The sequence below is a fragment of the Hetaerina americana genome, unplaced genomic scaffold, assembly GCF_022747635.1.
Source record: "Hetaerina americana unplaced genomic scaffold, ioHetAmer1.1.p SCAF_11, whole genome shotgun sequence".
NCBI lineage: Eukaryota > Metazoa > Arthropoda > Insecta > Odonata > Calopterygidae > Hetaerina > Hetaerina americana.
The window spans coordinates 37,274,514-37,299,576 of NW_027286181.1; the positions used below are offsets into that span (position 1 = coordinate 37,274,514).

Consider the following 25,063-nt stretch of genomic DNA (forward strand, 5'->3'; position numbering starts at 1 on the left):
TCATTTTTTTTCAAATATTACCATCAATCATATTTCAAAGGACAATTCAGGAAACGAGTAAATATGTCATGCTCGGAAGCAAGCAATGCGAACCACAGGAAGTCGGGACTTGCATCACCTTCAACGATAAAAGATGAAAGTAAATCGAAAATCCGTATTCCGCGCAGGTTAGTTTTGGATATACGCCCCAAAAACGTTTACCATGGGTACGCCATCACATCCGAAACCTAAATAAAGGGATTAATTGCATACCCCCGTCCCCACTTTCACCCTTTTCGCCCACCCTCCCCCCTCTTTTTAACCCTTTCCCCTCCCTCTGCCCCTTTTCCTTCACCTCGTAGGAATGGGGTCAAAATCCGATTCGTCGAGGGCCGCTGTCAGATCACCCGGCTCCTGGATTCATACCCGGAATCGGCAGGGGGTAGGGCCTTCCTTCACCCCTTTTAATCTCGAGGGATGATTGCTTTCCCCTCCGGAAAAACGGACCGCAGTTGTTGATAGCAGGGGTAAGGGAAGGGAAAATAGCGATGGTCGTCGCAAAGGGTGAAAAAAAGTGAGCACGCAGGGGGTAGACTGACTGGTGAAAGGGTTTGGACTCGATGGCGGGTAGAGCTTCGGGAATATCGGGCCGTAGACCAAGGTCCACTCCGTCCTCCCGTATCCACAAGGATACCCTAATCTGTGAAGGATATCCTTTATATTTCCCCGGGTTGGACCTTGTGGTTCCGAGGATGGACCTTGGCTAGCTGTGCCGGTGGGGGTAATAGGAAGGTGCAGGAGGACCCTGAAAAAATCATATCAAATGGGTGCCCACGTTAATGATGTCCTGGGAAGGTTGAAGGAATCCGGTAGAGTTGATGGGTTCTGACCCACTCCTTCAAAGACCACCTGGGATACTACGGGGCGAATTTCGGCATAGGGACGAGGGGGATTTCATTATTGTATTTCTCGGTACGCGGGACTCTCACGGTGGATGTACATTGGTCAAGGCATCAATGGACGCTGGCTACAATAACAGATACCGTTCCTTTTGCCCCAACGGTATAAACGGAGAGCTTTTCAAAGTGCAGCTTTACAGACTTATTATATGAGAACATAACCGGATTTAAACGACCTAAAGGTCGTTTAAAAAAGGAGGATGCTAAATATTTTTCATCACAAATGTGACAAAAGAGATTAAATTATGGCAGAATTTTATTAATTTTCTTTTAATTGTACACTTATATGAATGACAACATATTTTACAAAATATTTCCACCCCTCAATTATGCTACGCATCACATATATTCATTTTCAAGACATTACATCTGAGGTATTTAAAATAATATTTCGTTCGACTTTCCGAATTTTGAAAAACCTCATACAATATGAATTAGAATTTATACCAAATGGTTTCGTTGAATCGCGGAATGGGGATATGAAAGCATTTCACGTTTCATTTCCATTTCCATTTCATATTTTTGGAAGAAAAGTTAAATTTTGAAAAAGGCAAGTTTATAAAAATAAGTCAGTCATAGATTGAAGAGGATTGTCAGATGGAAATTTTCGATTCAGGTACGGTTATTTGGAGAGTAATTTCGTAATTTAAAAAAAATTGGAAAATAGTAAAAGTGAGATTTTTAGATTTAGAGAGATTTTTCCTGTTCATCATAATTGAACATTCATACTTCATTTTCTCTTACTTATTATAGATGAAGACGATTAGTAAAAAGAACCAGTAAAAATACCTCATAGCTCACAGCTAGAAATCAAATTAAAAATCAATGTAGTTTTTTCATAGGCAGTGGCAATTATAATGCTCTCATATAGTAAAGGGGATCCCGGTCAAGGCGAATGGTTATTACACTCTGAAATTGATGCATTAAAACTCTTATGTACTGCTGATTACGAAGTTTTATACTACCATTAGCAATATTTTAATAGGAATTGTAAATGGGTGCATTTTTCCGTGAAACGGGCGTCTTAATTTTAAGGAATGGAGCAGAGATCTAGCATGTCCGATTGCATTTCTCATTCGTTTATTTACGAGTATTCACCTCTTAAAAGTAAAGATGGCATTCCAGATCCACACAAATGTTCTTGCTAGAATATATTCTTGAGGGCTTCGACGGGTAAATAGCCTAGCGGGACTTGTTGCAATAGACCAGGTTTACGGCAAGGGACGGAAAGGGTTAGTGGCTGTCCATGCGTAAAGATGGGGATAGGGGGGTGACTACTGGCCGGCGCGGTGGAATGATTGTGATTGGTGACGGAAGGAGAGGGAACATAAAAAATACATGCGTACAGCCTGAGGGGACTACATCTGTTTGTGGGACAAAAAAACTCGATACCCTGCCGTAATATCAATGCTAGTTGTCTAGCAAGGGCTCATACCCATCGGCAAACGGGATGGCCAATGCATTCCTGGAGGACCCATGGAAGTAGCCTGGTGAATCCATTCTCTCGGTTTGAACGACCGACCACGATCTAATGTAGACGGCCATTCGAAAATTCAAACTGATGGCTCGTAGAAAAAAATCTCACCCCCAACGCGTGAGATAGCTCAGATTGAATTTTGAGCAAACTAGTTGCCAACGTCGCGTCGCGCCGTTGGCCGTTAGCCATGGTTAGCCCACCATTAGCTGCTCGTAAGCATTTAAAATAGGTCGGTTTTGAGTTATCATTACTTAAAAATTAAACATCTTTATCTTTTCGATGTAGAATGGGTTGAGTGGGTAAACTATGAAAGCAGCGTCGGAGAGAGATTAACTCCTTAAGTATGTATTTTAAATGGATCACAAGTAAGATACTATCAGGTGACAATATTTTACGTTGTAGCATTAGAAAAATAAAATTGCATTCCTTAGCCCGGTTGGATGGAAAAAAATGATCAGTGGCGTAAGATTACTTTTCTGGAATCTACTCAATTCCGAATGATATGCGGTAACTTAGTAGTTAAATTATACATTATTAAAAAAAAAGACCGGGATTTCTGCACGTCTTTAGGACGTTGATAATTATGAACATCGGACCTTGGGTAATTTTTTACAAAATTTTCCGTAGAGTTGCCAAATTTAATATTCTTCAAACTAAAAAAATATAATTATTTACATAAGGTTCTTTAGTGACTTTCTGCTTTGTTTTATTTGCAAAAAAATATTTAATTTATACTGATTGTTACTAAACAAATGTTTAGTTTAGGATTTGGTATTGCTCGACAGGATTGCTAATCAACAGAGGATAAATATAGCTTTTCAACAATTAATCGTCTGTGAAAAGAAATGGCAAAGTCGTAAGTGAACGAAATTCAAGGCTAACAAATCGAGCCATGGCTGGAGACTCATTTTCAATATGTGCTACGTATCACAAAATAATATTCCTTACACCGCGGTTTTGTATTGGACCGTCAGCATTAACCATGACCTATGCCATTCCAATTCTTTACGTTGCACCTAAATGCCACATTGAAGCATGTGAGTTGAACAGTCGCCTTAAATGCGCAGATTCATAATTTGGAGAAAATACGTTTATTGATCTCTGGCATGGATGCAAAACACATTCCGAAATTTAAAGATTATGGTCATAATAAAGCCATGAATAATCCAGCATTAAAAATTACAATTGAAAAACTCTCCACTCCTACAGCGTTTCCGTGGTGTAGTGGTTATCACATCCGCCTAACACGCGGAAGGTCCCAGGTTCGATCCCTGGCGGAAACAGATTTTTTTTCTTCAGAGGGCATTCAGATGTGCATTCGAAAGTATTTTGTGTCTTTTCCATGATTCGGCAAATTTAAGGAATCCTATTTGAAAAAGTCTATTTAAAATCGTAGCTAAGTGAATTTGTTATCGTTATAGTTTATCATAATTAGTGGTTTTGGTATCCTTTTGGTCGAAATCAAGACTTTATTTCATCATCATGAAAATAAAGGGTACCATAGGATAAATAGGAATATTTTAATGGGAACTTAGAGGATATCCAGAAGAATTTAGAAGGAAATATTTTATCAATTAAATTAAATATTTTTTAAACAGTAAATTATATAATTAGTAATAATTTTAAATAATTAATAAAAATAAATAATTAATTAATTTTAATAACAATTATATAAACAATATTTTTTCTGCATCCACTTTTTTCACTTGACCACTTTCGTATTTTTTCCAACTGGGTCAAGCCATTTAATTTCTATAAATAGTACAGGAATTGTAGAATACTAATCTAGTCTATGTATTGAGATTTACAATCTGAAAAATGTAGATTGTGTTCAGGTAATTCATTCTAAGCTCGTAAAATAAAATGAAATCCTCTCGGTTCGTCGTGGTGTTAGTGTCTCCATTGCTGGCGACAAGGATATTGTCCCCGGGAGTACCGAGTGCAGATGACTGAGTCGGTTAATGAAGCGTTGACAGCAATGGAGATACTAACTCGGTGGGAGACCTGAGAAGATTTCCCTCGTCAGATACGCCGGGAGAGTGCCAGATCTGAAATTAAAAATTCTATCAATTAAATTTCGAATTTATTAGCACATGAAAATTGTCTTGAAAGAATAAACGTGGAAAGTCTTTACAAAAGTATGAGTAATTATAATGCACTTGTATGTATGTGTATATTATTGTTAACCAGGCTAAAGTTGGGTAGATTATAGATGGGCTTAGATGGAACCATGATAAATTTCTCTGCATCTCGTAGCAAAACATAATCTGTCATCCGATATGTTAATAAACTCTTCAACTCAGCATTCTTCTTTCCTCCCTTCATTCCGTTCAATATGTCAATCCTTTTCCTGCCCTTACCTCGCCAACCTAACGTTCTATCCTCTATCGCGTCTTCAGCATACCTTCTCCAATCCAAATACTCTGCATTTCCCTGCCCTCTTTGGATTCATCCTCCCCCATCATGCCTTTTACTTTTCGTTTGTTTTCCTTTCTGCCCATTTGCACTTTTCAATTTTCTTCACAATAGTTTAAAGACTGACTTGAATGCGTGAATTTAAAGCCAACATGTCGATGTTTTGATTATAAATACATACAAGTTAACTTCTTGCAGTTTAATAAATTAAATACCATTGTCTCTATGATTGAGGTAGAAGTACGCGCCTGAAAATTCACGCTCCCTGAGAATACGAGAATCTCATTGAAACATAAATCTGTTTCTAAAATATTTGACTCAGCCGAATGATACGGCAAAAGGTAATCATATATCTCACCAATGAACCCAAAATATTATTGATACGGTTAAAAAATCAACATAGTAACTTACCGATAGAATGCATAAAATATTAGGCACCGGGGACATTCGAACTCCCGATCTCCTGTTTACTAGACAGGCGCTTTACCCAGCTAAGCCACGGCGCCGTGATACTTAAGGTTTATTTTTATTTGAATTCTGTAATTTTGCAACTATTAGCTAAAGTTGCTATTATTTGCTAAAATAGCAGCTAAAATACTTAGAGATACGCTTTTAAAATAGAAAACGCCAAACGTATTTTGTTACGTTTTTTTAGACCTTTTTAAAAGGCTGAATGGCACATTTAGAATATGATCCAAATTTATACTTACATGTATGTCTCTTACCTGAATCATTGCTAAATTTGATTAACCCCTATTATCAACCCATTTGAAAATTGGAGTTAATCATATATTTCTGTTGCCTTTCTCGTCAACTATCACATCGGCTGAAAGAAAATTATATTCATTGTCTCAGATAGAAAATGTAAAGAGTAGCAAACAGAAAAATTGCCGTATAACAAGTTTAAATAATCACATCGAAATAGGTCGTTAGTTCGTTTATCTAGCTTTTAAACGAAGGTTACCCACTGATGTAAACTTTCTTCAAGCTCTTCTTCCCTCCCCTATGCTAATCGAGCAACCCTACTCATGAGAAAAATATTTTCAAGCGTAACACCATGGATTAATAGCCGTATTGCAAATGAGGGGTGATGGGACCAAAGGGTGGCATTCTCGCCCCTTGCTGTATTCCACCCGGGAATACTGACATAGTTATCAATTAATAATGATCAAGTTTCGCAATTAATTAGAACCTAGCGAGGCCCCAAACGCTCCCTCAACGAAACGGTAAAGAGTGTCCGATACTAATGGAGCCTAAAAAGGTTCTGCACGACATGAATGTTCTCCAGAACCCCGCTAGGGTTGTGTCCCACCGACTTTCATTAAGTTAGACAGGTTGAAATATCAGACCAACCCGGGTGAATTCAGGCATTTTTTTCTAGGGCAGTGTCACATTGTTGTTACGGCCTACGGCCGCTCAGAGAGAGTTCGATCAACGTCTGGAGGGACATACCTACGAATGCCTGACGTCTTCATTCCGAGGATTCTGTCCCATTCATTTCCATAATATGCTGTTTTTTTAAAGTAGGTATCGTTTACGTTTCTCTATTTTTTGTCCCCAAAGGGAAAACGGGTTGCTGGGTTTTGGGTTTTGTTTTTCTTAAACATCGCGAAGCAACAATAAAACTGCGACAACGACAAATAACCTTCCAGAGATTAGGGGTAAAAAAGATCTCTATTGACGTTTGTGCCTTTTCATGGATGCTTCGCAGAGTATATTAACTTTTGCAAATATTGAGCATATGAACATCATATACAAAATAACGAGAGGATCGTCTTGTTTGCAATGCGAACCAGGACTGAGAGCTTCACAGGAACAGAGTGTTGTGAATGAAGACTCAAATCTTCATTAGCGAATTAAGTGCATTTCTAAAAGTTAATCAACGTTTACATCACAAATATGTTTCTAAAACATAATAGAAGAAATGGCAATTTCTTCAAGAAATGCCAAGCCATGGCATTATGAAGAACAAAAATATAAAAGGCACCGGGGAGATTCGAACTCCCGATCTCCTGTTTACTAGACAGGCGCTTTAACCAACTAAGCCACGGCGCCACACTTTGATTTCGCTTTTGAAAAGTATCTCATAATAAATTCACACTTCTACCTTGACAATCTTTCGTAATTTTAAATGGTATTGGGTTCTTGCATGTAAAAGCTTGAGGGATTAAGTAATAATTCTCTTTAAGTAATATCTCCAGTGGATTACCGACAGTAAAAAATGTCATTATTTCACTGAACATGTACATTCCCATACCGGACCATTACCGATACGATCTTGAGGCTCTCTTTCCCCGACATTCAGAAAAAAAGGTGACCTCCTTAAACGTTGGCCCTGATTTCTCTTTCGAGACCGGCCGATTTCGAACGGAAATGTTACATTTCACAAATGCAAACTTCTAGTTCTCCACAAAGACTTGAATGTATCTGGATTTTAATTACTGCGATGGAACGCGATCGTCGATCTATCATATCTTATAAGTATGTGGAGATTTCATCTCCCAATACCGTGTCCTTAGGTATAAATTTGCAATCTATTCATTACTGCACCTATGGTGAGAAAATATATAGTATAGGTAATGTTTGTTTTTCATGCATATAATGCGGAATTTTGAAACAAGTACTTTTGAATGAAATTATACATTTTGAATCATCTCAACTTGTTGACATTTCATCCATTGCTGAAAATAAGCTTGGAAAAATATTATTCAATTTATTTCCGGAAAATTCTCAATGATTCATGGATAAAGTTATAGGAGTTTTATGATATGTCCCTACAAAAATTTTAACATAGGTATATAATTTTTTCTCATGAACTCCAATCATGCATTTATACTTAAATCTATACCTAAGGGTTAAACTGGTGTTAAGGCAGATGTGGTCAAGGATTAGCCGAATGTGTTTGCTGGTGTCCTGCTCAATTGCTAATTATCGTAGCACAGCCATTTAATTTTGCCAAAGTATGTGGTAGCATGTTAAAATGTAAAAAATTCATTACCATTGAGTCTTCTTTCGATCATTTATACGGTTTGAGCCGTTCAGGAATACTTATTTGTATTCATGGATTAAAAGATATGGTGATTCTCCTCGCCCCGCGGCTTCACACTATCTGGCTACACTTGTAACAATAGGAAGGAGTGGTGTCGGTCCCCCCTCCAATTAAGTGCCTTTACTTGATGATCCAGCCGCGTGGCTTTCGATTCCATGAGTCAGATGATCCCGGACAATTAGATGCGACTTAAGTGCTTTTTAATTATAATATTCCATTAATTTATGATCAGTCTCGAAAGGATTTACGTTTTCAGTGTTGGAACATGTTCATTTCCCTGCACTACTCACTCACTCTAATACAGCCCTCTCCCCAGACAGCCCTCTCCCGGTTTCAATGTAATCTATTTTCTCAATTCATCTCCTTATCGAGCAGTTCACTTCTCGACCGCGCCACCACTGGTGTCAGAGGCCAAGGTCATCAAACAAAATCTAAAGCTTATTGAAAGCCTACGAAAACAGCATCACACATGAGAATTGACTTAATCTAGATTTGATCATTCATCCGCAAGCGAGGACAAAGCTAGAGGGGTAGAGTTAGTTGAATAGTTAAGTCAAATAATTCTTTCCATCAGAAGGTACAATTAATAACTGCAAGTAATGCTCGTCTTAACCTAAGCATTCGTTAAAATTTATGATTGGAACCTAGTTTTTTTGCGGGTGCATGACATGGGAGGCAAAAGAAGACATGGCAGTGACAAGAAGAAGACGCAAGCTGATTGGATGCATCTAGAGCTATTGCTGAAAACCATCAAGGAATCGAAGAAGGGAAGCTTTACAGAGAAAGTGCATGCATAAACTGAGCTTAGTGCTTGGTGGAAATTTACGGTGAATGTGAGGATAAGCATCGTTTTAGAATTGAAATTTGCGTGCAGGAACGATTTTATTCCAGTCCCTCAAACTAAACGATGTACCAGTAACTTCGATATGGTGTCGAGTTTACGGAGTTCATTATTTATTATTTCGTTTTGTCGATGATAGTCATCTGTATTCCCCAAGAAATAAATCCTTCCTTGATCCCAACAATGATTCACCTCCTTTATCTTGTGCCATTGACTTTCCTTCACTTTCTTCCCCAACCTAGAGCAGAAAGAATATCAGGAAAACTTGACAATTTGTGGGCAGCTGGCTGTCAGGAAGAATCTTCAATTTTAGTCAATAAGTCCAAAATGTGTAAAATCATGGTGAAGTACAAAATTAAATAACGGGCGCGACTTTCACTGTGATCCATTAACCTAACTGTAAGGAGGCGCGGTAGAATTGCGTAACACGTCAAATTCATCCTTATAAAGGGTACGACAAGTACACATGCAAATATGTCATCTTGTTTTACCATTTCAAAAGTGTTTATCCATGTCTAATTCCATCGTTTATATAACGACGGGAGATATTCAATGGACAGGAATAAAGTTTACCCGAAGAGCTAAGTAAGACGGTAAGAACTGTAGATTCTATTCATGATAATAACAATAAATAGACGTAAACCATGTTAAATTTGGTGAAATTTTTATGTTCCTGCAATTCAACGGGAAAGAATAAAACAACTGTTTCGAAAATATAAATTTTACGATCAGTCTCAATCTTTTAGGAAAGTGCTTTGGGATCTTCGTACACACTCTAGACTTTCTTCAGACTACCTTCATCTTCACTGCTGGAAATATTTATCTTGTGCCTTGAATAGCATGGAGGCAGGTTACCTTCATAGGACTCATTTATACAGGCATGTAGCAATAAAATGCATCTTAATCATATATCGTTTTTAGTACCGGCAAAATTCAAATATTACGAGGGCTGATTTTTCAAGGTAAAATTTGAGAACGTTATTATCAAATTTGTATAAATATTAAAGAAAGTGGTAGAAAAAACGACTTTTAAATACGGAATCTCATTCTTTCCTGTAGATGAATGAGAGCTAAACATATAAATTTTTGTTTTTTGACATTTTCAGTTAAGTTATACCACAAATAGAAATCGCCATTGTATCCTAATAATTATGTGAATATAATAAGGGATTCACTATTAACATATTAATAATGAGATCAAAATGGTTGCACCTATCATTTATTTCTTGATGAATAATTCCTAAAAGTTATACCTTTAGGTTACGGAACAAAAATGTGCATCAAATGATATTTGGTTTCCTCATGCCGTCCATCCCTTTCGTGCGTGGCCTAATTTTCATCGGACCTCCTTACTACTCATTTCGTCTCCCTCATTCATGAAAATCAAACTTCATGTTTTGTGTGGTGCTGTTATTTGCTATTTGTTAATTTTTTCTTTTTGTCGGTAACCTACTGGCTAAGTCAGGTTTTTTTTATGGGTACGGCAGAGCGGCAATTCCCTTGCCTCTTTTAACAACCTTAACATATCATCCAGCCTTACAACAAACCCCTCTTCAATTCAGAAAAGCTCCTTCCTCCCTTCATTCCGTCCAACATGCCTCTCCTGTTTTTACCCGTTACTCGCTTGCCTAACATTTTCCTATCCATTCTAGTCTTCAACTTCCCATTACCAATCAAAATCCTCTGCATCCATTTTTCCTGCCACCTTTTGATTTTTGATGTATCCCAATAATCCCCTATCCTCCCCACCATTCCTCATAGCTCTTCCTCGTTTATTTTCCTTTCAGTTCAATCCTTTATTTCCATCCTTTTCCACACCCACATTTTAAAAGCCTCCTATATATGAGCCTATATCGCATGCCTATCATCCAGCTTCAATGACCATGTTTCCTCCCCTTCACAATATCACGCTCCACATCAAAATGTAGACCATTTATTAAAATCCTTACGTACTGTCACTGTCATTAACCTTCAACCTTATGAAGTCTTCTTTGCCGAACGTCATTCTTCGTATTATGTCCCTACTATTTTGACCATTTTGGTCCAGATTACTTATGAGTTAAACAAATATAGTGTAACTTGTTACAGCTGCTCTGGTGTTTGTTGCTCTTTGATATTTGAATTAGAACTTCCCTTTCTGGAAAACTGGGTAAACCTCCGTTTTGTTAAAATTTACTCTCATTCCATAACTATCGTGCTGACATGCCAGTTCATTCAGCAATGCACACAAACCCTTGCCTGACTGCCAAATTAAAGCTTGATCATTAGCAAACTAAATGATTTTAAGAATTACCCACCCACGATCGCCACTGATTTTCCTCCGCCTCGTTCCCATCATTTCCAAAAAAATTATATTCACTCCTATGTCATTTCCTAAAATTCAACTTCTTTTCATCATCCTTTCGGTTTTCACAAAAATATATTACAACTATTACCGGGGAAGGGGAAGAAAAGCAAAGACAAGACGTAGCTTTTAAATGGTAATAGTAGGTCGTACTTATGTTCATTATATCTTGATTAATGGTTAATATGGCGTTTCCGTGGTGTAGTGGTTATCACATCCGCCTAACACGCGGAAGGTCCCAGGTTCGATCCCTGGCGGAAACATTTTTTTCTCTCTCTCTAACATCCGCCTTAGTGGCCCACATGAAATTGTTTGTATCATTCGTTTAATGATTTAAATAAGAAAGGTAAAGATTTCTTTATTTGGCATTATATTGAATCTTAACCATTTTTTTTGTTTTTGAAGTTTTTGAGGAGTTGAGATTTCGTCCATAAGACTATAATTATTGTTATTTACTGAGACGCATTACATCGGTATTCACCCATGAGTTGAAAACTGATAAACTAAAATCACGAAAAAAAATTGAAACCATTGTCACGAAAAAATTAACACAAGAGAACATTTACCTATAATATGTATATTTAATTTCTTGTGTTGTCGTTGCAGGAATATTTGAGTTCCTAAAAGATCCATCAATCTCACTGGCAAAGCAATAATATTTGGTTTTCAAATTAAGCTTCAGTAATCCAACTAAAACATTATTTCATAAGTGAGGAAAATTCCGATTGAATAAAGTGCTAAATAATACAGTTAACCTACGCTAAATTCATTAGGAGTACCCTAAGTTGGTAAAATTGTGATAGCGTATTTTGAATACAAAATATGTGCATAAATTATGAAAAATTCTTCTTGCTAGGGATCGAACGTGAAATCTTCTTCAGGTCAAACGGGTATTCAAAGAACTTAAGTTTTTTTCTTTAAAGAGACGAATTATTCCGAAATTGATCAGACACATAAATAATGTGACAAAAAGGTCTATGGGTAAAATACGAATCAGGACTTCATTTTTCTATTTTTCTTAAGAGATCCGGATGCAAATACAGGCAATGAGAGTTTTCTTACCTTTGGGAGTCAGAATTCGAAGAAAGACGGCAGGCTGGCGAGAGAGAGCCCGCAAAAATCCAATGCTGGCGGATTGGGCGTGCGATGAAGTGACCACACCCTCCACGCCCCACTTTATTTGAAAGTCTAAATTTGTTCTTTGGCTACTTTGATCATGAACAACATGTTTCCGTGGTGTAGTGGTTATCACATCCGCCTAACACGCGGAAGGTCCCAGGTTCGATCCCTGGCGGAAACATTTTTTTACCCTCTCGAATAACCGCCATAGCCGCCCATATGAAAATGGTTATAGCATTCGTTTAATGATTTAAAGGAGGAAGGTAAAGATATCTTTCTTTGTTTTTATTTGGCATAAATATTCAATCTGAACTATTTTTCTTCTTTTTTCATTTGAAAGAGTCCATGTATCATGTAAGTAGATCACCCGAAAAAAGAAGCATATACTAGAGAAAAAGTATTTTGTTTGTATATACACTGCTTGCGCACTTTAGCCCCATATTCCATAGCATTAAACCACGGAAATATCATATGGAAACTACAAAAAACAGATACAATACAAAACACCGTCTTAAGTTTTACACTCCTATGAAATGAAAGACTTACTACAGGAAGAATCCATATTCGGTCACTCACATGATAAATTACGGACTGCTAAAGTTGGCGGGAGAACTTCTCAAGCGTTCTAACGAAGCATTGGCCAACTGAAAAGTTAAAACTAATAACATATGCAAATGGCTTGACATACAAGTGGCGCCGTGGCTTAGTTGGTTAAAGCGCCTGTCTAGTAAACAGGAGATCGGGAGTTCGAATCTCCCCGGGGCCTAATTTTTACTCGTCATCAGAATGTATTATTTCGAAGTGCGTGATCGAACTTTGATACGACTGATCACATTCAGTCTTTTAGTCCCCTATAAATAAACTTTTGACCCTATTTAACTACAGCATCTTTCCTAGTGCATGTGTCAAAAGGTCATTAGCATAACCCCTTCAATTAGTATTTATTAGTTTCATGACCACTGGAATTGAGAGCTTAACGATTGCAGTTGAAGATTGACGACTATTTACGGAAATGGCAATGGGTTGGGATAGCAGGGCTCTCTGCTATCTGTTTGGACGATACTTCGTCCATCCATGACACAAAATACACATTCCCGGCGATCATCAACTGCTTTAATCTGACAACGTCACCTCATTCAGCATCGATTCGACTTGGACAAATGCTTTCTTTTTACACATTCTTCAGGGACAAAGTGATTTGGTCTACACATGATGTATCGATGAAGAACTATTCACGGAAATGGCAATGGGTTGGGATAGCAGGGCTCTCTGCTAGTGTGCTTTTTTGTACGTTCTATCAGGCTAACTGTCAGTAATGAAGTACTCATGTCAATCGTGAGTTTTACGCCCATGCATATTTTAGTATTCTTTTTGGGGCCCATTACTCTGTGCTCATGTTGTATTTTAAATCCAAATGAGAATACTAAGCCGAATGTGCAATGCACCCTTTAGAGGTCCATGTCGCCCTCTCTTCAAAAAACTTTGTTTTCTCCCCCTTCCCTGTATGAATATGTTTAAAGCTATTTTTTATGCTAAACGCCATATTTAATTATATGCCAAAACAATAGCATTCACAACCATTGTACTAGTACCTGTAGTCATCTCCTCAGGGAAATAAAAACTATTATTATTGTACATACTAAGCACAGGCACATAAAACTACGATTTAAATTTATCATCGAATTGGCAATAGTTCAACTAATATGCTGCAGTAATGCCGGCCCAGTGAAATCCTTGGCTTTATCTTGGTTTCTTAAATAGATCCCGACTCATAATAATTATATTTAAAATATAGTTTCTGATACAAATATATTTCAATAATGGATAGAATGGAATTAAAGGGGACAGGACACATTTTCTTTCAGAGCGGGAACAGAGGGTAGTCCATGATGGCGCTAGTTCCGACAGCGTTCGAATCACGTCGGGGGTACCTAAGGGAAGTGTAATCGGGCCGTTGCTTTTCTTGATTTTTGTTAACGATTTGAACCGCGAAGTGAAAAGTAAAATTAGGATGTTCGCGGATGAAACGGTGATCTATCGGGAGATATCTGGGGATGAGGATCGTTTTATGCTAGCGCAGGATTTAGATTGCATTACTAAATGGTGTTCTAACTGGGGATTGACACTAAATTATAATAAATGTTCGGTGGTAAATTTCTTTAAAAGATCAACGGGATTTGCTTTTAAATTAGCTGGAGGTGACCTAGTAGTAGTTGATACGGTAAAATACCTAGGTTTTACATTCACAAAAGGCTTAACTTGGGGCACTCACATACGTAAAGTCTGCGGTCAAACACATAAAAAATTGGGATTCATTAGACGCATTGTCGGAAAAAGTGACTCGAAGGTCAAGGAACGTTACCACGCTCTTGTAAGGCCACATTTAGAATACGCATGTAGTGTGTGGGATCCGAGTGAAAAAGATCTCATTCGGGAAATTGAGAAGGTTCAACGCCGGGCAGCCCGTTTTGCAAAAAATTCTTACGATAAAACGCAAAGCGTCACCGAAATGCTCATGGATTTGGGGTGGGAATCATTGGCAGAGAGACGATTCAATGCTAGATTGAAATTATTAAATAAATTCAGATCCGCATGTTTCAGCACCGAGGTCTCGCAAATTATTCGTACTCCTACATACATTGGTCGCTTGGATCATGCATATAAAATTCGGGAAATAGATGCCAGAACTAGCCGACTCAAGAACTCCTTCTTCCCACGGACAATACGGGATAGCGACTGCAGGGTTATAGATAGCAAAAATTCCACTTGCCACCCTCAGCGTCCAAAAAATAATTAGTTCTACTGAAATGCATACTCTTCCACTAACCTTATGTGTTTTGTTAAAAAACCCATTCTTTCCGTATGACCTCATTTGTGTTCTGTTCATCTGTTTCTAAGTTTCCCCTTCGATCCCTCGTCCCTCTCCGCGGGGGGAAATTCTTGCTACCCGCAACGTTGGGTCGCATTCCCTGCCTTTTACAGTCTCTTCGGGGATTAGAGTGTTTTGTGATGCATATTCATGTGGTAGTGACGTTTCACATTCTTGCTTGTGTCCTGGCTTGCGTGTTGTAGAATGGCTTTCGTGCTGCATCCTATGGTGCAGTTTTTTGTTGTTTTGCGGTAAATGTGTTTGCATGAGTGTTGGATGAAGGGATTTTTGCATGAGTGTGTGCGCTGCTATGGGTGTAATTTTCCGTGTTGCTTTTTTGCATGTGGTATTGTTCCTTTTTACGGTTGGTGACCTAACACCCCCCGCCACACGCCCTTGCGGCGGCTTGCCGGGTATTATGTAGATGTAGATGTAGAGGCACTAAGCGTATATTTACATATCTGCGATTTGTATACTTATTTTTATTTGCACCAAAACCCTTCAAATTTTTCAAGCTGATGGACAAATATGTTTCATTAGTGATTTTCCCCGAATTTGGAAGAAACATCCCAGAACCGCAGGCGGTGAAAATGTCATTGAATTAATACATGGCAAAAAGTTGGGGTGAAAATGAGTAATTAAATGGTTATCGTAAAAGCGACTATCAATCACAAATTTACTAGAAGTCCTCACGATCGCATGCAATATCTCAATATTAGAAGTTCCAAGTGGTAAAAAACAACTCAGTACCCTCCGTTGATCCCATTTGAAATTATTCCTAAATGGCTGGTTTTATCTTTGCTATTCTTCATCGATACATCATGTGTAGACCAAATCACTTTGTCCCTGAAGAATGTGTAAAAAGAAAGCATTTGTCCAAGTCGAATCGATGCTGAATGAGGTGACGTTGTCAGATTAAAGCAGTTGATGATCGCCGGGAATGTGTATTTTGTGTCATGGATGGACGAAGTATCGTCCAAACAGATAGCAGAGAGCCCTGCTATCCCAACCCATTGCCATTTCCGTAAATAGTCGTCAATCTTCAACTGCAATCGTTAAGCTCTCAATTCCAGTGGTCATGAAACTAATAAATACTAATTGAAGGGGTTATGCTAATGACCTTTTGACACATGCACTAGGAAAGATGCTGTAGTTAAATAGGGTCAAAAGTTTATTTATAGGGGACTAAAAGACTGAATGTGATCAGTCGTATCAAAGTTCGATCACGCACTTCGAAATAATACATTCTGATGACGAGTAAAAATTAGGCCCCGGGGAGATTCGAACTCCCGATCTCCTGTTTACTAGACAGGCGCTTTAACCAACTAAGCCACGGCGCCACTTGTATGTCAAGCCATTTGCATATGTTATTAGTTTTAACTTTTCAGTTGGCCAATGCTTCGTTAGAACGCTTGAGAAGTTCTCCCGCCAACTTTAGCAGTCCGTAATTTATCATGTGAGTGACCGAATATGGATTCTTCCTGTAGTAAGTCTTTCATTTCATAGGAGTGTAAAACTTAAGACGGTGTTTTGTATTGTATCTGTTTTTTGTAGTTTCCATATGATATTTCCGTGGTTTAATGCTATGGAATATGGGGCTAAAGTGCGCAAGCAGTGTATATACAAACAAAATACTTTTTCTCTAGTATATGCTTCTTTTTTCGGGTGATCTACTTACATGATACATGGACTCTTTCAAATGAAAAAAGAAGAAAAATAGTTCAGATTGAATATTTATGCCAAATAAAAACAAAGAAAGATATCTTTACCTTCCTCCTTTAAATCATTAAACGAATGCTATAACCATTTTCATATGGGCGGCTATGGCGGTTATTCGAGAGGGTAAAAAAATGTTTCCGCCAGGGATCGAACCTGGGACCTTCCGCGTGTTAGGCGGATGTGATAACCACTACACCACGGAAACATGTTGTTCATGATCAAAGTAGCCAAAGAACAAATTTAGACTTTCAAATAAAGTGGGGCGTGGAGGGTGTGGTCACTTCATCGCACGCCCAATCCGCCAGCATTGGATTTTTGCGGGCTCTCTCTCGCCAGCCTGCCGTCTTTCTTCGAATTCTGACTCCCAAAGGTAAGAAAACTCTCATTGCCTGTATTTGCATCCGGATCTCTTAAGAAAAATAGAAAAATGAAGTCCTGATTCGTATTTTACCCATAGACCTTTTTGTCACATTATTTATGTGTCTGATCAATTTCGGAATAATTCGTCTCTTTAAAGAAAAAAACTTAAGTTCTTTGAATACCCGTTTGACCTGAAGAAGATTTCACGTTCGATCCCTAGCAAGAAGAATTTTTCATAATTTATGCACATATTTTGTATTCAAAATACGCTATCACAATTTTACCAACTTAGGGTACTCCTAATGAATTTAGCGTAGGTTAACTGTATTATTTAGCACTTTATTCAATCGGAATTTTCCTCACTTATGAAATAATGTTTTAGTTGGATTACTGAAGCTTAATTTGAAAACCAAATATTATTGCTTTGCCAGTGAGATTGATGGATCTTTTAGGAACTCAAATATTCCTGCAACGACAACACAAGAAATTAAATATACATATTATAGGTAAATGTTCTCTTGTGTTAATTTTTTCGTGACAATGGTTTCAATTTTTTTTCGTGATTTTAGTTTATCAGTTTTCAACTCATGGGTGAATACCGATGTAATGCGTCTCAGTAAATAACAATAATTATAGTCTTATGGACGAAATCTCAACTCCTCAAAAACTTCAAAAACAAAAAAAATGGTTAAGATTCAATATAATGCCAAATAAAGAAATCTTTACCTTTCTTATTTAAATCATTAAACGAATGATACAAACAATTTCATGTGGGCCACTAAGGCGGATGTTAGAGAGAGAGAAAAAAATGTTTCCGCCAGGGATCGAACCTGGGACCTTCCGCGTGTTAGGCGGATGTGATAACCACTACACCACGGAAACGCCATATTAACCATTAATCAAGATATAATGAACATAAGTACGACCTACTATTACCATTTAAAAGCTACGTCTTTTCTTTTCTTCCCCATACATCTATCTTTCTGTATATAAATTGCGGTGTTTTGTTATCATACTACCTCTTTTCACCGTTTCCCTAAAAGCTAAAAAAATTTAAAAGCTATTTCTTGTCTTTGCTTTTCTTCTCCATACATCTATCTTTCTGGATATAAATTGCGGTGTTTTGGTATCATACATCCTTTGGACAAACACCGTGGCCATTTTTGACACCTATTCGTGTATCGGGGGTTAAATAATTTAAGGTCTTATGAAAAGCGAAAAATATCCTAATGATGTCACCTTTGCGTTGAGGTAATTCGATAATCATAATTAAGGTTATTCTCAAAATTAATCCCGTCGTACGAACCAATCGATAGCATGATCGCTAATATTTGAAAGAGATAAGAGGAAATATATTATATCTCTCCAGAGACATTGACAGTCAGAAAAGGAGACACTTAATTGTCAAAAAAATGGCTACTTCCTAGATCTATATCATCGGAAAACGAAATAAAAAGAGGCCGATACCCAAAATTTGGCATGAATGTAAATTGGAATCCTCTGTTTGAAAGTGAATGACTTTTAACTTTGTGGCCCTCTATCTGTGTTTATAAACATTTCCAATTAAATCAATTGAAAATAGAGTAAATGGATGTGCGGGGATGTTAACCTCTGATCGGTGATGCCAAGGGAGAGTCCAGCAGAAATCTGCGGTGGTCCATTTCGTATAAGTTAGAGTCAGACGTCTGAATAAAATATAAATATCACTTCTTTCACTTGCAGAAATAAATTTACATTGACTCCTAAAATCACAGGTCGGCATATCGCCGTAGGTTTCTAATTTAAGCAACAGATGTCTATGCTCTCATGCAGTTTTTCACAGTTTCTCATATTTTTAACATCCACTGATACTATGCTAAGAGAGCATTGTTTTCTTTAATTTCTTCTTAACTAATATGCATGATTCTATTACAACATTCAACATCTGTACCCCAATGTCTAATTTTCTCTCCCCAAAACTACCTTTCTTAAATTCATTTGTTTACCTCAAAACCAGAGTTCTCTTCAGAAGAAGTTTTCGAAATGGAACGTGGATGTGAAGCGTAAGAAATCTGAATAGAGTGATTAGATTTAAAGATATCCTGTAGTGTTATACAGAAGAAAAGAAGGAAGGGCTGCAGGCAGGGAGGCCATTGTGCATTTTCATCAGTGTTCAGCTACCGACTGTCGTCATAAAACTTCCATGAAATCGAAACGAGGGATGAATCTCACAATATACCACGCGGATTAATATCAACCCATTTTGGCTCCGCCTGGCGTCTTTTTAATGAATTAATAGATCCAGAAATTTATTTATGTTTTAAAAATTCCATGGAATAACAATTAAATTTTCCCTAATTGAAAAGCTCCTGTTGTACTGGCGGAAACATATATTCAGGATAAAATGTTTTTATTTTCAATCAAAAAGTATTTTCCTAATTTTCGTACGTAAAAATTATGTCAACCGTCGAACCCATTATTTTTTTATACTACATTCCAAATGATTCCATTTCCGTCCATCAATCTTTTCAAAAAATATTTTTCTACCTTTCCCACTAGTCCTTTTAACGGATGAAGTTTTTTAAGTTCAAACAAAAATGATTATGAATAGAAGTTGGCTTGAGGAAATGGCATAAGAGAGAATGTAATGTTATGTTGGAGTTTATGGGAAAGATAAAGAGGAAAATCGGTAAAGGAAGAAATTCTGTGCTGAAGTACGCATAAAATTTGAAGACCATGGTGGAGAAAATTTTATTGATTAGCTAGTCGTGAGAAAAATTACAAGCAAGTTAATTGGTTTGAGAAGAGGCAGACATTTTAAATGTTAAAAGAGACAATACAGTGCTACAAAGTGTGTCTAATTTTAGATGTTATAAGTTGTCCGAGTTTGCCAATAACAAGTGTAATGCATGAGTATGAAAATAAAGAACATTTGAAACTGAAATAAATACAAAAGTTTGATGAAAAGGTAAAATTTCTCCAGAAAACATTAATATTAAAATGTATCATGAGGAAGTGCAGGATATCAAATAAACGAATAAGTTTGGTAAAAAATAAAAATATGGTGTAACAAGGTAAACAAAGTGTAAGCATAGTGTGACATAAGAAAAGAAAAAACCATAGAGAACTCTAGGTAAAAGAATAACCATACAGACTGGGCACATATTGAAGCATATTCAATTTCCCTGAGACTTAATAGAATTGAAGGTCATACTGAAAAGATTAAGGGATATACATCAAATCCAGATAGAGCGAGAACTACCAGGAAGTAAAAAAAATATCGCTGAATAGGAAAGAAGATGGTCTTGTTGTCGATCAATCTGCTAAATGAAAGCGTAAATATAAGCTAAGCTTAGACCAACCATAGGGAGACAGAGATGGGAATTGAAACCGGGATGAATTGCTTTGAAGAGCTGTACTTATATTTCTTCACGGCGGTGGAATGGAGGAATAGTTTCGCTGCTGCTTTTCGGGCTGTAGGCACATTGCGATGGTTGATTCGTTACGCGATTGCTTTTCGTGGATCGCATCGCTGTCGGAAACAGTTTGACACAGAATGCCTCGTCATCAAAGTCGTCAAATTGAATGCCGCAAAAAAGGAGACTCGCGTAAAGCAGGAAGTGCGTCGAAATAGGAAGGCTTTCCTTTTTTCCGTTAGGAAGTTAGAACATTCAACCCTGTCACAGCCTGACTCGTCCATACCGGCGGGAACGATGCTAGCTTCCCATAATTCACTATTCACTATTGCATAGCTTCCCGAAATTCACTATTTCTCGCGAGTAGGAATGAACTGTCAACATATAAACAATGTTCACTAAAATGTGGAGCAAGCCTCACATTTGCAAATCCCTTTACTACTTTGAGCAAGATGAGTATTCATTCAATCACCGACATTGGATCTCATTTTTTTCTTTAAATATTTTAGTTATACTGATATTTTACATGCAAATTACTTTGTTGCGGTTCCACAAACCATGCAATATGTTCGCCATTATTGAGCCATTAGAGATCGCTGCAAAATACAAGTGCAAATAATTTTTTTATGACAATAAGGCAGGATCCGTGGTCATTGGGCCGATTGGGCAATCACTGCGTGAACTCCATCGGGTTGAGTTTGGCATCAAGTGGAAAATTGTTAAATCACTTTTGGACTTTATGAGATTTTGAAGCATAATGCTTGCTGTGGCTTTCCTCAGTTAAGTGAATGAAGAAAAATAGATCAGAGGATAAAAAAGATCGAAGAAATATATGGAATACGCTGCGAGATAAAAAACTGTGAAAAACATAAGGGGAGATAAAATAATACGGAAGTGTTAAAGAGGAGTACCAAGGAGCAATAACTTAGGAAAAATGAAGCAACGAACTAATCTAATTTAAAGAAAGCTAAATTTTTAAGTATTTGTTAATTTTAGCCATTTCATTCTGTTGTTATATTTTTCAGAGAGAATCATAAGGCGTCAATGAGTTCGTATATGAGTTAGTATTAAAGATTGGAGGAGTGCAGTAAATTATATTTCGGATGTCAGGCTTTGTGGCAGTGAATTTCTAAGCTCCCTTAGCTTGATCATTCATGAAGCGAAGATATTATCATATTTAAAAATTTGTTAAGCAACTATCACCTTTGTTAAATTAAGAATACATTAAAGGTGGATACAGAGCATTTGAACTGGCGATTGAATGTTGAAGACTTTGATAGAAGGGAGAGCGTTAGGCCACCAATGTTGTGAAAGGAAAGGAATAGACATATTAGACGGAATTAAAGGCGGTAGAAAGTGTATGGAATGGAAGAATGCAGGGTTTATTGCAGTGTGAGATGTCAGGTTGCTCCTTGTTAGGCGAGATTTAGAAATTTATCTGGCTTTGTGGCCTGCAACTCAACCCTAGCTTTATGATATTTCAGGTACCAGATCTTCCAGGGAAACCATACCTGGCACAGGGAAAGGAACTGGCCCCCCTACCCTGGTGCGTGAATTTCACACGCCGTCAGGCTAAGTACTGGTTGAACTCTATCATCACCTACCAAACCGACCTTCGGGTTGATTACTGTGTTTATGGATATTTATATATGTATAAATATAAAGATATAAATATATACATATATGTGTGTGTGTATGTATGTATGTGTATATACATTCATATATATATATATATATATATATATATATATATATATATATATATATATATATATATATACATATATATATATATATCTGTCACCTTAATACCTCCTGCCACACACCCATGCTTTGGCTTATAAAGTGTTGTGTAGATTTACTATATATGAATGCCAAATTCCCTGCCCTTCATCATGACCACAGCTTATACTCGGGAGACGACGCTAAGGACAGCAAATAATACTTCAGTCCCATAAATGAAAGTGCAAAAGGCGGTAACTTGGAGATAATAAACCTGCTTGTTGATATTTGCGATCAAGCAAGACATGGAATAACCCTTGCTTTCTAAGGCCATTGCGTCAGTTAATCCCTCTCTTGTGCAAGCGATTAGATCCACATAAAGAGCAGAACTGTTTTTATTTCAAAAATCTTCTAATAAACCGGAACGTATCAAATAGCGTTGCTTTGAGACCAAGTAACAACAAAATAACGAATGAATACAGCAACGGTTGCGATTAGCTCCTCAACGGTCGATTACCTCTTTTTCCCACCGGTAAAACGCTTCCTGCTCGACTAATCCTCTCGTAAGAGCCAACAGATGTGAACCCCAAGTACCGATTGTTTCATTTTTTTACGTCTTCCCCAAAGTTTTTAGGGTGCATTTCCTCGTTTCAGAAAAAATAAATTTGATGCCATCGTGATAAACTGTGGACAATGAGAAATGAAAAGCTGAGTTGAACGGTAAAGTGATTCGGGTCACTGAGTAGATGGGGCATAGATAAATTAAAATAAGAATATATATATATATATATATATATATATATATATATATATATATATAATGGGTTGACACAATATAACACAAATAGAATAGAATAGCAACATTTAAAAGGACATTTATATATATATATATATATATATTATATAATACCAAATAAGCAGATATTTTGCAGTTACAAAGTAAGACAAAAACTTGAAAGGAGCATACGAAATAAAAATAATGCACTCTTTCGAGCACTGAGGAGAAGGAGAGACGGAGACGCTTACCAACTTAAAGAACCTTATGAAGGAGTAACAGCTGGAGATAAGATCCAAACTAAGAAAAACAGCAAAGATATTAAACTTTCAAATGAAAACCCAGAAGAGGAGGAAAAGTCATTACTCCAGAATCAGAATGAGTAAAAAAGCAAGAAGTAATTAATAAGTAGAATAACCCATTTAAAAAAGGCATCCTGCCAGAGGAAAAATAATCACACCCTACGACGTAAGCCTGGAAGTAAGGAAGCTTTTGAATGTAGCAGACCTGCAAGGTGCTTCTGCATGATTTACATCTGTATATTACGCTGGAAAGCACCTCAATAGAGTGGCACGAGGGAGGGACGTTGAAGCAAGGATAATGGCTGCAGTGGAAAAGAAAAGGAAGAAATGATACCAACCAAGTAATTTTCGCTCAATTTTCATTTCACGACCAAATTTGGCATTGTCATTTTCAGATGAGAATAAATTTTTTTTTAGTATATATAATACAGCTTTAACAAAATAACAGAAGTTTTTGACACATTTAAACGAAGGTATCAAAACAATACCAGTTAATGCTTAAATATTGAGCACAGATTTGTAAAGCTCGGCTACTTGGTTGTTGCAGTAAGAGGAGAAGCGTAGATTAAGGATTTTTGTGATGCAGGGTTGGAGAAGAACGTAGACAATAAAATGGACGAAAGGAAAACTAAATATGAAGTTACAGACATACAGGTAGTAAAGGAAGAGAAATTCTAAATAAAATCGGTAATATTAATTGCTCCTTAATTTGCCGTCATTAGATATATTTAAATGAAATGGATTTTCAACAAATGGATCGTCATTTTTTAACGTGGCTAGAATGAAAATATAAGGGAATACTGCGTCATTCTCTTTCTCGGACTACTAGGCACAATTTGCCATGTTATCAAAAAAATTTGAACCCTAAGAGGTCATTCCCCTTCATTAGTTACTCGATTCTCATATTTTATTCGGTTTACGCTCGAATGCTCATGTCCTCGTGAGCAAGCTACATGCTTACTGCCTTTTACATCTTCACATAACAGGATTGCCCCGCCACTTCGGCGAGGGGAGCGAAGGATAATCCCCTGAAAGTAAATCATACGCCCCAATGAATCAGATCCGCAGCGTTATGAAACCTCCTCTTGAATAATTCAACAGCATTCGACATCGACTCGTGTAATCTAGTTAACATGACATCAATTAATTCACGTTTAAGTGTCATCGATTCAAAAAATTAAAACAATGTTCTAAGCGTTTATCAAATTGTTTAAAAATTGAATTTGATAAATACTAAATTTTCTGCTTTTGGACGTTTTGAATTTTAAAAATGTGAATCATTATTTCCAATTTTTAAATTAAATCTCTTTGAAAGCCAAAGTGCTGCATTAATCGCTTAGCGCCTTGAATAATTAGTGTGATCGGTATGAGACGAGAATTAATCAATAGAAAACAAACGTTGGCAAGGAATGAGAAGTCTAAGATAAATAATAAGTTGGACACGAGATAGACCAGGAAAAATACTTATTTATTGCGTATTTTGGGGGGGATTTTCAGAGTAATAGAGGCATAAAAAAATAAATTGTATTAGTTTATGAAGCGTCTACAAAAAAGGTGGGAGTTGAAGACAAGGAAATTTAAAGTGAAAATGTAAATATATTGAAATGAAATTATTGACTTAGTAACTTTTTGGAGAGTGTGTGGAATCGGGAAGTCAATTATTTCATTTCAATATGTTATGTGAATTCCCTTAAGTTACGCCAGAGACAACAAATTTCGAACATGTTAAGATAATACT

The 25,063-nt window shown here is 37.1% G+C and overlaps 9 non-coding genes across 9 annotated transcripts; 4 read left to right on the top strand and 5 right to left on the bottom strand.

Moving 5' to 3' along the window:
- The first annotated feature begins 3,625 nt into the window (after positions 1-3,625).
- TRNAV-AAC (transfer RNA valine (anticodon AAC)) lies at positions 3,626-3,698 on the top strand. The gene has a single exon. It is a non-coding gene; the product is annotated as a tRNA-Val (tRNA).
- Positions 3,699-5,262: 1,564 nt separating this feature from the next.
- Positions 5,263-5,336, bottom strand: TRNAT-AGU (transfer RNA threonine (anticodon AGU)). Its single transcript has one exon. It is a non-coding gene; the product is annotated as a tRNA-Thr (tRNA).
- A 1,475-nt stretch (positions 5,337-6,811) lies between these two features.
- On the bottom strand, positions 6,812-6,885 carry TRNAT-AGU (transfer RNA threonine (anticodon AGU)). Its single transcript has one exon. It is a non-coding gene; the product is annotated as a tRNA-Thr (tRNA).
- Positions 6,886-11,254: 4,369 nt separating this feature from the next.
- TRNAV-AAC (transfer RNA valine (anticodon AAC)) lies at positions 11,255-11,327 on the top strand. Its single transcript has one exon. It is a non-coding gene; the product is annotated as a tRNA-Val (tRNA).
- Positions 11,328-12,291: 964 nt separating this feature from the next.
- Positions 12,292-12,364, top strand: TRNAV-AAC (transfer RNA valine (anticodon AAC)). Its single transcript has one exon. It is a non-coding gene; the product is annotated as a tRNA-Val (tRNA).
- Positions 12,365-12,875: 511 nt separating this feature from the next.
- On the top strand, positions 12,876-12,949 carry TRNAT-AGU (transfer RNA threonine (anticodon AGU)). Its single transcript has one exon. It is a non-coding gene; the product is annotated as a tRNA-Thr (tRNA).
- Positions 12,950-16,318: 3,369 nt separating this feature from the next.
- Positions 16,319-16,392, bottom strand: TRNAT-AGU (transfer RNA threonine (anticodon AGU)). Its single transcript has one exon. It is a non-coding gene; the product is annotated as a tRNA-Thr (tRNA).
- Positions 16,393-16,903: 511 nt separating this feature from the next.
- Positions 16,904-16,976, bottom strand: TRNAV-AAC (transfer RNA valine (anticodon AAC)). The gene has a single exon. It is a non-coding gene; the product is annotated as a tRNA-Val (tRNA).
- Positions 16,977-17,940: 964 nt separating this feature from the next.
- Positions 17,941-18,013, bottom strand: TRNAV-AAC (transfer RNA valine (anticodon AAC)). Its single transcript has one exon. It is a non-coding gene; the product is annotated as a tRNA-Val (tRNA).
- Between the last annotated feature and the right edge of the window lie 7,050 nt (positions 18,014-25,063).